General features: G+C 41.0%; 1 pseudogene; it reads left to right on the top strand.

The window, feature by feature from the left end:
- The first annotated feature begins 7,206 nt into the window (after positions 1 to 7,206).
- On the top strand, positions 7,207 to 11,475 carry LOC146887049 (uncharacterized; annotated as a pseudogene).
- Positions 11,476 to 16,705: the final 5,230 nt, after the last annotated feature.

Raw genomic sequence — 16,705 nt, 5'->3', positions numbered from 1 at the left:
TGAACTCCTTTCCTCATTGTGTTGTTTTCGCGATTTCTAGGTTTCTGGCCAAAAACCGCCTAGCAGTAAGGCCTGAACCACCAGGTGGCTCATTACTATGTGCACTGTATTTTTTTCTGTTGGCATGAACCGCCTGGCAGGGATGAATATCCGCCAGGCGACGTGACATTATCGCGTTTCTTTTAGGTGTTTTGATGCTGGTTATGTAGAAAGTCTATGTGATCGCTGGAAATCGATGTGTGTATACCATATTGGGAGCTTTGCTTATATGAAATTGATTAAAAATGTGGGTATGGTAGAGTGTTAGACATACTCGGGCATGGTAACCCATGATCATATGTGCAATGGTGGAGGGGAACGAAAATTAGGTTGATTCAAGAGAGTAAAGAACGAGAAACCTTTATGAATTGAATTAAGAATAGAGAGTTAGTCTATTATATATGCATTGTTGCAATTTGGTGCGTTTAGTATGTGAATGGTAATAGGTTGGAGAGTTTGACTATGTTATGGTATGTTGGAAGGAATGTTAAGGAAAGAAAAGGAGAATGATAATTCTAAATAAAAGTTTCAGGTTTGGAATCCTAGTCCGTTGCTTATGTGTTGTTGATAAAGGTTTGCTCATGAATTATGGACCTTAGGTGTCATTTGTGGCTCATAACCATAGATGGATGATATGTGATTATGCAATATTAAGTTTGGTAAGTAGGAATAAGTTAATAGTGTCTATTGGTAGATTTTGATTGGTAATAAGGGGATGAAAAATGTCAATTCATATCGCCCTCCGTGTAGGATTCTATGAAAGGTACTTAAGACTATTGGAAGGAAGATTTTATTCATTACAGTGCAGAATGTTTGGAATGTCTGACTTAAGGTAGTGGATTGTTAGTTATTACCATAGGATGGATGTAATTACTACACTATGATAAAGCCCTTGGCAACTTATAAACCTTGAAGGGATGGGTTTACAATAGTAAATTATAGGTGAATGAAACTATATAAGAGTTGCAGACTACCCATAATGTAACCTTGATAGAGGAGTGTCTGTAACATTCTGTCAGGATATTACGAATTTTTAATAAAATAAAGAAAGTAAATTAAAATATGCTGCATTTAATAATACCTCATTTTCCCAAAATGCGGGAAAATTTGAAACTTTATTAATTAATTAAACAATGTTCAAATCCATAAATCACCAAAACACAAGGTTATAATCACACCCATAAAGAAAAAAAACATAAAGTTTCACTAGCTATCCCCTCTCCGCAACTAAGCTTCACCAACGCCACCTGCGTCAACAACATCTGCTCACGTGTACTGCGTACATGATCATCGTCAATCACAAGCAGATAGGGTGAACTTAACAAATATAGCATATAAAATAACATACACCTATATAACACATATATATTTAGACATGCTCAAACATCCAATTAATTCCATATATCATGGCCACAACCATGACTTTCGTGTTCTACTTCTTCTAGTGATTACTTCAAGATGACTTGCTGCCACACCTATCGGCCACAACTGATAGAGCACGTGCGGGAACCATTGCTATGGATCATACACCGCAATGCCAGTGGAGTTCCCAAATACGAGTATAGCTCGTAACGTCCCAAGACTACCAAACTTGTCAGTCAACGATTCAGGAGGGCAATCTATTTGGACCCATCCGTACTGGCCACAACCAGCACACTCACACCGACAACACTCGCCAATCCGAGCCACAACTCAAGGGTTCCTCGTGTTCATCCGCCATCCCGAGCCACAACTCAAGAGATGCTACTCCGAGGCACAACTCAAGGAATACCACGTGCTTAACCCCTATCCCGAGCCACAACTCAAGGGATACGTTCCGAGCCACAAATCAAGGAACACCAGCAATCCCACCTTTAAAGCATCACTAAAAGCCTTCTAGAGCACACCTATGAAATCAACAACTCCAAGCTGCAGTAGTAAAATCGCCTGGCGGGGAACACGTGCCTCTAGGCGCTGCCAGCTCCTAGACTGTTTGGCGGGTGACGCGTATCGCCAGGCGCTAAGTGCTTCAGAGCACTCCCTGCATCCGGATATCTCCTAGCTGGACCCTCTGGTCTGCCAAGCGCCACACGTTAGGCTCTTCCCTGAAATGGTCAGTCCCGCCTGGCGGTTCGCACTACGCCGCTAGGCGCCATACCAGAACAGTCCCTGACTTGATCTTTTTCTGCACTTTATCGAATGCTAACCTTCCATCTACTCTTGGCACATTTCCAGAAATCAATTCTCTTAATATTTGTATTATTGCCACCCGCTAAGCTCTATATCTTCCAATTCTCATTATGTCCTCAAGACAATTTACTCAATGTCAATTGAATCACAAACATATCCCTAGTTTGAGTTTTTCTCCCAAGTATAACACTCATACCCTCAGGTTTAACATTTTTCACTGTGCAATTTTATACCTTCACCACTTTTAACACAATTGGGTTTACCATCATTCAGTTATCCTTCTTAACTCATTATTCCAACTTCTAGAAATGGTGGTTACATTCTGGATTAATTTGGCACCTAATAGTACCCCCAAGTCCTCAACCTCTTCTCTTTGGTTTTTCCATCCAAACTCACCTATTGATACCAGTAAATCAGACCTCTGTAATGTGCTAAAGTTCCCATTTCTTCCTATCTCAACTCAATCCTCTACTTAACACATTTCTAATTCACCAATCAGCATTCCTCGACTCTATTCCTTCACTTCCTGGATCACTGAATTCCCAAAACCAGCTTCGTCCCTTACAGCAACACATAATTAATGCCACTGAGATGGCACCTAGGGGCAGGTCGCGTGCCGCTAGGCAGTGCATAAGTTTCTGGGCAATTTCCCAGATTTTCCGCACCTAAGATGAATCTCCTATACTATCTGTATGCTCTCCTATTTCCATCTTAATCGTTTTCCCTCCAATAACATGACTATAGTGATACCCAGAATCACTTAGGCTAATTTCATCATAATTTGATTTTAGAAAAATTAACAACTATATCGTTCCATTCTACCAAAAATCCAACATCAAACCTTAAGACTGCATTCTCAGTGTTCTATTGATTTCCACCATCAGTTACACCAAAAATCAATGAAATACAGGTTATATCTTTCCTTAACCAATACCACTTGGTGTTCCCCCAATCAAAACCCTTCAAAGACGCATGGAATCACAAAATCGAGCCAACATGGCTCGTGTTGCTTGGCAAAAATTCATCAACGCCAGGCAGTTCCTCAGAGAAACCCAAAAATGGGTTATCAGCCTATGTCGCCTAGCAGCACAGGGCCTCACCGCCAGGCAGTTCCTCCATGAAACCAGAAGCAAACATAAAATGGTATAAGCCGCCTGGTGCCTATGTATAGCCCGCCAGGCGGTTTCTGGAAAATTTCCAGAACTCAGAAAAATCACAGTACATTCAAGGTTCATGCATTTTTATCATACATTTATCATACACTTCATGCGAGCACATAAAATTAACATGGGGAACTACCCTAACCTGGATCCTTTTGCTTACAAACTTGAAGTGCTATAAATTCTCCCTTGCTTCCAAATGCCTCCCGTAGACCTCCTCAAACTACCTCCATGATTCACTCAACTCACTCTCTTCACTCTAATTTTTCTCTCCTTATGTGCAGTACCAACAGAAGGCAAACCAAACCTTTTTCTCCTCTCCAAATTACCTTTTAAATGGGACTTTAGGGTGGCTTAATTGCATAAAACGAAAATGACATAATAATGATGTTAATTACCATTTATTTGGCCTTTATGGTCTGTTTTTCAGCTACCCATGGCTGCCTATTCATCTAGGGTTTCCATCAACTCTTCATATTCAAGCCAAAGCCAAAAATACCAAAAATAAGGTTTAATTTGGGTTCTCCAAGGTTTGAACCCATAACCATACCAATGCCAAGTCAATGCTAACCATCATGCCAATTCATGTTTCATGCTAATTGATATTATTCAAGCATTATATCATGAGAAACGTGATTAATCATATCATTAAAACAATAATACTTAAATAGCACATAAATGGCATTCATAGTACTCGAACACAAGTCCTTTCACACAATCAAAGTACGCTTAACCATTTGAGCTAGTACTTTTTCACATCATAGCAATAAAAAATTAATGTCATAAATTATCTTCCCTCCCGCATTTATTAATTATTTATTTATTTAATTAATTAATTTTTACGGGTCTTACATTCCTCCTACCTTAAATTTTTCGTCCTCAAAAAAGAGAACTTACCAGTGAATAGGTGAGGATAAGATTTCCTCATGAGATCCTCCATCTCCCACGTCATCTCCTGGGTCGTTTCATCCCAGAGAACCTTCACTATTCGGATCTCCTTCCCTCTGAGTTGCATGACTTGAGAATCCAGGATTCTCACTGGTCCAACTCCAATCGTCAAGTCCTCGCGCACCTGTACATCATCCTCCTCCAATATATGTGTAGGATCTGTAACGTACTTCCTCAGCTGCGACACGTGGAAGACATTATGTAAGTTTGCCAAGTGTGGTGGCAAAGCAATCTCGTATGTTGCATGTCTAATCTTCCTCGTGATCTGGTATGGCCCGATGAATCGAGGAGTCAACTTCCTCAATTTTAGTGCTTTCTCAATACCTACTGTAGTCGTCACCCGGAGAAATACATGATCACCTACCTCAAACTCAAGCGACATCCTCCTCTTATCTGCTTAAGATTTCTGCCTGCTCTGAGTTGCATGCATCCGATCCTGTATCACTCTCACCTTCTCAGTGGTCTGCTGCAAGAGCTCTAGTCCAAGCACTACTGCCTCCCCATCCTTCTACCAACACAATGGGGTTCGACATCTCCTACCATACAATGCCTCCTATGGTGCCATTCCAATACTGGAATGATAGTTGTTATTATAAGTGAACTCGACTAATGGCAGCATATCACTCCACGTCCCCAAGTGATCCAGTACACAAGTCCTTAGTAAATCTTCCATTGACTGGATAGCCCTCTCAGACTGCCCATCGGTCTGGGGATAATAGGTTGAGCTTATTCTCAACTAAGTACCCAAGGCGTTCTGTAGTGACTGCCAGAATCTCGATGTGAACCTTGGGTCTCTATCCGACACAATACTCGTCGGTACCCCATGTAGTTTGACAATCTCTCTGACATACAAATCTGCCAATTTGTCCATATACATCTTCTGATTAATCGGCAAGAAATGAGCGCACTTCGTCAATCTGTCTACTATTACCCAGATTGAGTCATGCCCTCTCACCGATCTCGGCAGGTGTGTAACGAAGTCCATGGAAATACTGTTCCATTTCCATTGTGGAATATCCAGAGGCTCCAACATACCACCCGGCCTCTGATGCTCAATCTTTGCCTTTTGACATACCAAACAGGAAGCGAAATAATCAGCCACATCTGTCTTCATGCCCGTCCACCAGAAAGTAGCTTTCAAATCTTTGTACATCTTAGTCATACTTGGATGTATGCTAAGACGACTCTTATGCCCTTCATCCAAGAGCATCTTCCTCAAGACCCGACTGTTGGGAACACACACCCTCTCTCTGAATCGTAGAATGTCGTCCCTGCCCATCCTGAAGTCCTTCCTCTTCTTTGTGCCCAACTCACTAATGATCTGCTGCAGTTCCTGATCATTATCCTGTTCCACCCGAACCTCATCTAGGAACTCATTAGTGATCCTCAGCATACTGCACCGTATATGACCTGCCCCCATATCCAATCCTAGATTCATGTCTCGCAGCTGTTCTATCAGCTCCAACTCCTTAAGCATCATGGCCGACACATGAACTTTCTTCCTACTCAGGATATCTGCTACGACATTAGCTTTACTAGGGTGGTATAACAGCTCAGAGTTGTAATCCCTCAAGTACTCCATCCAGCGTCTTTGCCTCATATTCAGCTCTTTCTGATCAAACAAGTATTTTAAACTTTTATGATCGCTGAATACCTGAAACTGTGCCCCATATAAGTAATGCCTCCATGTTTTGAGGGCGAAAACTACTGCAGCTAACTCCAAATCGTGTGTCGGGTAATTCTTCTCATGCACCTTTAATTGTCTCGACGCATATGCCACAGGTCGCTTATCCTGCATTAGTACACAACCCAACCCCTAATATGAGGCATCACAGTACACGTCAAACATTTTGGTCGTGTCAAGGATAGCCAAAACTGGTGCGGTGGTCAACCTTCTTTTCATATTCTCGAAGCATGCCTCGCACTCATCTGTCCAAGAGAAAGGTTAATCCTTTCTAGTGAGTTGTGTCAATAGTTGCACCATCTTGGAGAAACCCTCCACGAACCTTCTGTAATAACCGGCTAGTCCCAAGAAGCTTTGCACCTCAGTAACGGTCTGCGGCCTCTCCCACTTCACCACTGTTTCAATTTTCGCCGGATCCACTGCTATCTCTTGGGATAATATCACATGCCCCAAGAACTGCACCTCATCCAGCCAAAACTCACATTTCGATAACTTACCATACACCTGATGCTCTCTGAGAATTCTCAGCACCACTCTCAGATGCTCTGCGTGCTCATCCTGACTCTCCGAATATATCAGTATGTCATTAATGAACACGATAAATAACTGATCCAGGTACGGTCAGAATATCCGGTTCATGTAATCCATGAAAATAGCAAGAGCATTTGTCACCCCAAATGGCATCACTATATACTCATAATGCCCGTAGCGTGACCTGAAAGCCGTCTTCTCCACATCCTCAGGTTTGACTAAGATCTGATGATATCCAGACCTCAAGTCAATTTTAGAGAACACTATGGCTCTCCTCAGCTGATCCAATAGATCGTCTATCCTCGGCAGTGGATACTTATTCTTTATGGTTAGCTTATTCAACTGACGGTAATCGACGCACAACCTCGAGCTACCGTCCTTTTTCTTTACCAAGAGTACAGGTGCTCCCCAAGGTGATGCACTCGGCCAGATGAACTTCTTCTCAAGCAAGTCTTCTATTTGCTTCTTCAACTCAGCCAACTCTGCTGGTGTCATCCAATATGGTGCCATGGATACTGGGCCAGCTCCAAGGATGAGATCAATAGAGAAATCCATATCCCTACTCGGTGGCAACTCTGGTATCTCGTCTAGAAACACACCTGCATACTCCTCCACTACTTGAATCATACTAATTTTGATGAGATGCCTCTAACCAAGGGACTCACAACAAGAGCAATGGCTAGGAGGATACAAGAGGAATGGGCCTCCAATGCACATACAAGGCCCAAGATGAACTTTACATAGGCCAAGGAAGGTGTGAAGACCTAGCCTAAGACTCTTTGTTTGTAAATATTAGAATAGGGTATATTTTTGGGCTTTGTATTTTGGGCCCAGTAGAATAAGGTTTTCTTTGGACCATGCATTGGGCCTTAGAAGAAATTGGGCTTTAGGAGTAATTTTGGACCAAAAAGGGGAATTGGGCCAAATGGGCCAAGAGTAGTGTGTCTACTCTAAAAAAGCCTAGAAGCTTCTCAAACTTGCTCTCCAAGGATGAGAGTTAGCTTCCAATGGCAAGACAAGTGTGACTTGCTTAGGTGGCAAGTCACACCTCCCACATGCTCCTTTTTGCCTCCAAAATTCAACTTTTTAGATCCTTTTTCCCTCCATTTTTCTAGACCACTTGGCTCTCCTTTTCTACTATAAATAGAGAGCTTAGGACCCTTGTATTTTCATTCATGAATATAGTAGAGAAACTCTGTTGAGATGACTCCAGACTCCTCTCTTTTTGTGAATCAACTTAGGCTAGAGTTCTCCTTCTTGGTTTCCTCTAGCCCCCTTCCTTGAGTGTTGGCCCAACCTCACTTGAGAGCTTCTCCAAACACCATTGCCGCACCACTTCATCTCTCATCTTCTAACTTTCGCACCTTCATCCTTCTCCATGGAAGCTTCATCAATTCCGCATGGCTTCTCCTTGGCTTCCTTACTCTTGAAGATGGACTCATCATGTGGTATCTAGAGCCTTGGTTTATCAAGCTTGACATCAAGAGATAAGTTCATCTTCCCTGTGGTTTTTCTTTCAATTTCTATGTTGTTCATTACTTCCTTTGATTGTCTTTTTGTTTTTCTTCTTTTCACCTCATTGGTTATATGGTTCTTATCATTGTTCCTTTGGAACCATTCGGCCATTTTGCCTAAGAACTCAACCATGGTGAATTTGTGTGCCTTTTACATTTTCGTTTGAGTCTTGTTCATTTTCTATTTCATCTATTTGAGTCATTTTAATTTTCTCATCCATATGTTTTGTCTATAGTAATGTGTAGTTCAATTATGTCTTAAATTCCTTTGTTTAGCTTTCCATTTTGTTATTGTTTTGTTGTTGTATTGCTACTGTTTTGCTGCTATTTTTGGTTCATAAATACACCTTCTCTTCTCCCTTGCAGCCTTGAAAATGAACCTTCACATCTAGATAATCTTTGTTATCTTAATGTCCAGTGGGAATTTTCCTTGTGCTTGCTTAATCACCTAAGTTTCATTTTCGTTTCTAGTGTGCTTTGTGTGCTTTTAATTTTCGCATTTGAGTTCATACTTGTTAATTAGTTTTTGGCAAGTTCTTTATAGTTAATTTCCATTGTGTTTTCTTGAGTTTCATAATCTTCTTTTGATTCCTTTAAGTTTCCTTCTCTTTTGTTTCTATTAAAATGCAAATGATCAAGCATAGTGTGGTGGTGATTCTAATTTGTGGTGGAAACTAGTTGCTGTAAGAGCTATAAAAAAAGAAAGAAAAAGAGCACAAAAAGAGTACATACAAGTGCAAAAAATAATCAAAAGAAAAGATCAAAAGAAAGTGGCAAAAGAAGTACCCTAGAATCACTACCATCACTTGAGTTTGAGAGCATTTTTTCTATTGCATTTTACTATTGTTCCAGTTTTGTCTGTCTGCACACTTTCTGTATTTGTTTTATCACAAAAAATTGGCTATTGCAAATCCAGATCTAATTTTTGCCTCTTGTAGCTAAACCATATACGAAAAAAAGAAAAATCAAATCATTGAAAAATGTTGAGAAATGAAAAAATGATAAATCGCTGAAGTAGAGGCTGAATTTCACGTTTTTGGACTGGCATTGGCTAAAAATTCAAATTCTGTGCCGATTTCTGGCTTGTTTTTTGTTGTTTTTAATCCATTCTAGTGCCATTCTTTAGGTAATTCATTTGAGTGCTTAACTTGTTTCTTTGCCTTGTTTCTAGTTTGTCCTTTTTTGTTAAATCTTTGGGTATGTTTCATCGATATTCCACTTGAGTTTAGCTCTTCTTTCATTTAAGCTTTTCTTGTTTTTCCATATTGGCTTCTTTAGTTTGGTGTTACATTCTTGGTGGAAGATTTCTTTGGAGGTAACCAAATACTCAAGGTAGCATCCTAGGAGGTGGAAACCAAAGTGGAGCTCCAAGCTACAAGTGAAGTTCACAAAGGAGAAAATTCAAAGCAAACACTTGAGTGAGACAAAAGAAGAAAGAAAAGAGTGGAGTGAAACACTTAAAGACTTTTTAAAGTTTGCGCAAATTTGTGATTGTATTCATTTGAGTTGTATTTGTTCAAGTTTTCTTTCTTGTATCTCTTTGGACTAATTAAGTGTCTTGGGGGAGCCTTAGGTGTTCTGTCATCTCTTAATTAGAACCTTCTTAAATAGTAAAAGCGCTTGTAGACGGTGAGTGTGTCTTGCAACATCAAGCCTCACCAAAGTAGGTCACATAGTTAGACTCCAAATCTTTTTGTTTTTGTTGCTTAATTGTTAGTGTGTGTCTAATTCTATTTTAGAAGTTTTGTGCAATATTCTTTGAATTACTTTGGCAAGGAAAGACTTGGTAAGTAAGCAATCCAAGTGATTCACCTCTCTTTCCTGGAAGATAATTCAAGAAGCTTGCTATTTACTTCTTCTATAGAATTTCTTAGTTAGCTTTTAGTAATCATGGCTAGTTAACCCTCCCTACATAGTGCAAGTGATTATGAGGATTCAATTCATAGTTTAAAACATGTTTCTCAACAACTCAAATCACTTGAACTATGGAGACAACAAGAGGCAATTTACAAGGTTAAAGATCAATTGGAAAGAGATGGCCAAATTGCTCTCTTGGAGAAACAAATCAAAGCTTTAAAGAAAAGAGATGAGAAAATCCAAAATAAGCTAAAAAGTAGGAGTAATTCTAGGAAAGGGTCTAGAAGTGGAGCTTCAATATATGGGGAAGAGGAAGGATTAAGATTAGGAGAATATTATCAACAACCTTCCCACATTAGGAGACAAAGAAAAGACCCTACTCCTAGAGAAATTAAAGTAGACTTGCCTCACTTTCAAGGCAAGGATGATGTTGAAGCTTATTTGGATTGGGAAATGAAGGTCGAGCAACTCTTTGCTTGCCATCAAGTTAGTGAAGAAAGGAAAGTGCCTCTTGCTACCCTAAGCTTTTAAGGGTATGCTATGTATTGGTGGACTTCTATAGTCCAAGAGAGGCTAAAAAGTAATGGACCTTCAATTTAATATTGGAATGATCTTAAGTCAACTCTAAGGAAGAGACACATTCCCTCCTACTACAATAGGGAGCTCATGAACAAGCTCCAAAGACTCCAACAAAGAAATATGTCTGTGGAAGAATATAGACAGAAAATGGAGTTACTTATGATGAGGGCGGGAATAATTGAGGAAGAGTCCATTACCATTTCTAGATTCTTAAGTGGCTTAAACCTTGATATAAGAGATAGAGTTGAGCTTTTACCTTACCAAGATTTGAATGATTTGGTGCAAATATGCATTAAGGTAGAACAACAAAATTGAGAAAATCTTTTTCAAAAAGAAATCAAGCTCAAACTAACTCTTATGTTAAGAAAGATTTTAAGAAAGAAGAGAAAAAGGAGGGGCCACCTAGGAATCTAGGAAAAGGTAAAGAGGGGAGTGCATCATCACACACTCGCACAAGTGAAATCAAATGTTTCAAATGTCCTGGTAGAGGTCACATAGCATCTTAATGCCCCACCAAAAAGACCATGATTCTTAGGGGTGTTGATAGATATAGTAGCCAGGATGAAAATTAAAGTGAGAGTGGAAGTGAGGAATCCAACGAGTCTAATATAGAAGATGCTCACCCTTGTGATGGGGACCTTTTAATGATTAGAAGGATCCTCCTCAACAATCAACCTAGTTCACAAGCACTAGCACAAAGAGAGAACATATTTCACACAAGGTATAAAATTTTGCAAAACACTTGTTCTCTAATTGTGGATAGTGGCTCGTGTTGTAACTGTTGCAATACTAGGTTGGTTGACAAGCTGTCATTGACTGTCTTACCTCATCCAAAACCTTACAAACTTCATTGGCTTAATGAAGATGGGGATTTGGCAGTCAATCATCAAGTAAAGGTCAAGTTTTCCATTAGGAAATATGAAGATAGTGTGATATGTGATGTAGTACATATGGAAGCTTGTCATATCTTATTGGGGAGACCTTGGCAATTTGATAAGAAAACCATGCACAATGGTCTCACCAACGAGATTACCTTTACTCTCAATGCTAAAAAGTTTGTTCTTCATCCTCTTTTGCGATCACAAGTGGCTGAGGATCAACTTCAAATGAAGAACAAAAGAGAAAAAGAGAAAGATGAGGACAAAGAAAAAAGTCCTCAAAAAGTCCAAAAGCTAAATAAAGATAGATTTCCTAAGAAAAGGAAGTCTAAATGTAGCCCTCGAGGTGATGGTCCTTTTAAAGTGCTAAAAAGAGTCAATGATTATGCATATAGGCTAGAGTTGCCTGAGGAATATGATGTACAATGCACCTTTAATATTGCTGACTTAATACCTTTTGCAGGTGATACAGATGATGAGGCAGAAATTTCAGATTTGAGGACAAATCCTTTTCAATAGGGAGGGGATGATGAGATGCCTCTAACCAAGGGACCCACAACAAGAGCAATAGCTAGGAGGATACAAGAGGAATGGGCCTCCAATGCACATACAAGGCCCAAGATGAACTGTACATGGGCCAAGAAAGATGTGAAGACCTAGCCTAAGACTCTTTGTTTGTAAATATTAGAATAGGGTTTATTTTTGGGCTTTGTATATTGGGCCCAGTAGAATAAGGTTTTCTTTGGGCCATGTATTGGGCCTTAGAAGAAATTGGGCTTTAGAAGTAATTTTGGACCAAAAAGGGGAATTGGGCCAAATGGGCCAAGGCTAGTGTGTCTACTCTAGAAAAGCCCAGAAGCTTCTCAAACTTGCTCTCCAAGGATGAGAGTTAGCTTCCCATGGCAAGACAAGTGTGACTTGCTTAGTTGGCAAGTCACACCTCCCACATGATCCTTTTTGGCTACAAAATTCAACTTTCTAGATTCTTTTTCCCTCCATTTTTCTAGACCACTTGGCTCTACTTTTCTACTATAAATAGAGAGCTTAGGACCCTTGTTTTTTCATTCATGAATATAGTAGAGAAACTCTGTTGAGATGACTCCAGACTCCTCTCTTTTTGTGAATCAACTTAGGCTAGAGTTCTCCTTCTTGGTTTCCTCTAGCCCCCTTCCTTGAGTCTTGGCCCAACCTCACTTGAGAGCTTCTCCAAACACCATTGTTGCACCACTTCTTCTCTCATCTTCTAACTTCTGCACCTTCATCCTTCTCCATGGAAGCTTCATCAATTCCCCATGGCTTCTCCTTGGCTTCCTTACTCTTGAAGATGGACTCATCAAATTTTCTCTATGGTATTCTTCTTCTCTATCTGAGCCACTATCATAAAACAGGTGGCCCCAGCTTCCACTTCATTTATCGCCCTCTGAGCTGGAATCAACTTCAAACCAACTGTCTCGGAGAATACCACGCTGTGTCGTCCGCAATCAATGACAATATGACTGATCGACAACCAGTCCATCCCTAGAATTACGTCAAGACCCTCCATCGACAAGCAAATGAGATTCACCTTGACCCTACAGTCTCCCACCTCCATAGGGCACCCCACACACAAAAGTGGTGGATACCTCGCAAGATGCTGGTGTTGCAACTATCAGTTCGCACCCTAGCTCTTGCATCACAAGTCCGAGCCTCCTCACGTATTCATTAGACACGAATGAATAGGTGGCTCTAAAATTAAACAATACCACAACCTCATGGTTACACAACAAACATGAAAACTACACCAGGTTACTTGACTGTGCAGCCTCAGTGGTCGTCAGGGCAAACACACGCCCCAGTGCTCTAGGCCGATCTCCGACTGGTTTCTTAGCTGATGCACCTCTAGATGGTTTCTTATTAGGACATTGGCGTGCAAAATGTCTAGTATGCTCACACACGTAGCACTTACCAATGTTACTACCTCCGCCTGAGCTGCTAGCGGGTTTAGGACAATCCCTCCTCAAATGTTCTCCGCCACAGTTATAGCATTGCTCTGATACAAAATGTAACATCCCATCAGGATATTACGAATTTTTAATAAAATAATGAAAGTAAATTAAAATACGCTGCATTTAATAATACCTCATTTTCCCAAAATGCGGGAAAATTTGAAACTTTATTAATTAAATAAACAATGTTCAAATCCATAAATCACCAAAACACAAGGTTATAATCGCACCCATAAGGGTTTACATCTTATTTTAAAACCAAAGCTTCACTAGAGCCACCTGCATCAACAACATCTGCTCACGTGTACTGCGTCCACGATCATCGCCAATCACAAGCAAATAGGGTGAGCTTAACAAATATAGCATATAAAATAACATACACCTATATAACACATATATATTTAGACATGCTCAAACATCCAATTAATTCCATATATCACGGCCACAACCATGACTTTCGTGTTTTACCTCTTGTAGTGATTACTTCAAGATGACTTGCTGCCATACCTATCGGCCACAATCGATAGAGCACGTGCGGGAACCATTGCTACGGATCATACACCGCAATGCCAGGTGGAGTTCTCAAATACGAGTATAACCTGTAACATCCCAAGACTACCAAACTCGCCAGTCAACGACTGAGGAGGGCAATCTATTTGGACCCATCCGTACTGGCCACAACCAGCACACTCACACCGGCAACACTCGCCAACCCGAGCCACAACTCAAGGGTTCCTCGTGTTCATCCGCCATCTCGAGCCACAACTCAAGAGACGCTATTCTTAGCCACAACTCAAGCAATACCACGTGCTTAACCCTTATCCCGAGCCACAACTCATGGGATACGTTCCGAGCCACAACTCAAGGAACACTAGCAATCCCACCTTTAAAGCATCACTAAAAGTCTCATAGAGCACACCTATGAAATCAACAACTCCTAACTGCAGCAGTAAAATCGCTTGGCGTGGGACACGTGCCGCTAGGCGCTGCCAGCTCCCAGACCGCCTGACGGGTGACGCGTACCGCCATTAGTGCAGGGAAGGATTTCTGCCGCGGTTTTTTGGGCTATTTGGCACCGATTTAACACCCGAGACATATACAAGCGGGGTAAAAAATGATGTTGTTTATGCCTCGGTTCAAAACCGAGGCATATTTAAGCTTTATTGCTTCGGTTCTTTAGACACTCGAGGCATAATAGGAATTACAAATTAAAAAAAATCATAAATGCACTTTCTGCCTCGGGTTGTGACCGGTGATTGAACGATGGTGTCTGCATCTTTGAAAATCATAAAGATGGTGAAGATTGCGGTGGTTCCGAAGGACGAAACTCATACATTGGTGTCTGCATCTTTGAAACCATCAAACTTCTCTCCTGTAAGTTATCAACAGAAACAGTGTGTTCCACTCAAATCACCAAACAACAACAATCTTTACAAAATATCACAGTACGTACGAGGCCTTCACAAAATATAGAGGATTAAGAGACGCTATCTCCCTCAAAACTGAGATCCAAAGCACAAAGCAATAAAATGAAAAACTAAAATGGATTTATAGAACTGCAAAATCGAAACTGTGGAAGAGAAATTACTTACGTTGTAGAGTAGACGGAGCAGGCAAAGAAACAAAGTTGGAAGGCGTTGAGCAAACCTTCATCTCGAGATCTTGAGTCATGTTGAACAATATCTAATGAAAACGGAACACACAAGAAAAATTGGGGGAATCTGATGAAAACCCTAACAAAGGAGCGGGGATTGAACGGAGGCAATGGCAGCGGCGATGGAACACCCTCTTCGATGGCGCAACGGCAACACAACGTTGGTGCAGGCGGAATGAATGGCTGGCACGCGTAGTGGTTGTCGAACGCCGTTGCGAGATTCAACGGAGGCAATGGCGCCGAAACTCAACGGTGCGACAATGGTGCGATGGCTGTGCAGGCGGGATGGATGGCGTGTAGTGGCTGGATTCTCAAAGAAGAAGAAGAAGAAGGGACAACACAGCAATGAAATGGTTTAGGGTTTTTTAACCTTACGAAGCCCTATTACCTCGGTTATTTAGAACCGAGGCATATTCAGTCAAGTAAATGAAAAAAAAAACACTACAACTTAACTACATCGGGTGAAAAGTGACTGAAGCGTATTATGTTGCGGTTGGACAGTACCCGAGACATAAAGTTATATTATAATTTTCAAATTCAAAAAGTAAAAATTTTTGAAGTTATATGCCTCGGTTAAAATCACAATCGAGGCATAAAAGTTGACTTTAATTGCAAAAAAGCCACTGCATGTTTTTATGCTTCGGTTGCTCGAGAACTTAAGCATATACTATGATGTAAAAAGTCTGAAATGCACTAGTGTGTCAGGCGCTAAGCGCCTCAGAGCACTCCTTGCATCCAGATACGACCTGGCGGGACCCTCTGGTCCGCTAGGCGCCACGCGTTAGGTTCCTCCCTGAAATGGTCAGTCTCGCATGGCAGTTCGCACTACGATGCCAGGCCCACACCATAATAGTCCCTGTGATGTGACCCCACCAAGCCCAATTGCACCTTCAAGCCCAAGGCCAAGCCCAAGCCCATTAAAAGGCCCAATTACAAGATCAATGATGAAAAAGATTCAAAAGGGCCTCCCATTAGATGATCACAAAATCAATGGGCTTCTCACATTCTTTACATGGGCCAAAGAGATCACAAAGACTTGAAGAAGTGCATGTAAATCTAGTAGTGTAGATTTAAATTGGGCCATTGTTTGGGCTTTGCTTTCCAATAATACATAAGACATGAAAGGAACATAGGATGGGTTAAAATTGGGCTCGACCCAATTCTCTTCATACATGGCCAAGATTTTCAAGACAAGGAGGCTCCTTTGCTTCATAGTTTGACTAAGGTTGGTCATCACATCTAAAGGCTAAGAATCCTTCTTGTTCTTCAAGCCAAGATCCAAGGGGCATGATCTTGTCTCCTTCTCCTAGCTTGATCTAAGGGCCAAGATCAAGGCCCACTCCATCCAATGGCTCTCCTTTCTCATGTGTAAATGGCTTCATATAAAAGCCAAAATTTCACTCATTTGTAGACACTCTTGGAATTTTATGCAATAGATGCAACTTGAGTTGAGAGCACTCCTCCCTCTATTGCCTTTGAGAGTCACCACTTTCTAGAGATTTCCTCTCTCTACCTCTAGCCACCTTCCTTAGGCTAGCATAGATTAGGAAATCCTATCACCTCTTTCACCTTCCATTGCTTGCAAGTGCCTTCCAACTTGCCTCTATTCCTTCATCCATTTCTGCTGCCCATGGAGCTCTTCATGCACCTTTGGAGCTCCACCACCCTGACTTGATCTTTTTCTGCACTTTATCGAATTCCAACCTT

This window comes from Vigna unguiculata, chromosome 4 (genome assembly GCF_037176805.1).
Source record: "Vigna unguiculata cultivar grain cowpea cultivar isolate G323 ecotype 2 chromosome 4, ASM3717680v1, whole genome shotgun sequence".
Taxonomy (NCBI): domain Eukaryota; kingdom Viridiplantae; phylum Streptophyta; class Magnoliopsida; order Fabales; family Fabaceae; genus Vigna; species Vigna unguiculata.
Note: the sequence above shows the minus strand (reverse complement) of the source record. Positions and strands in the feature narration are given on the sequence as shown.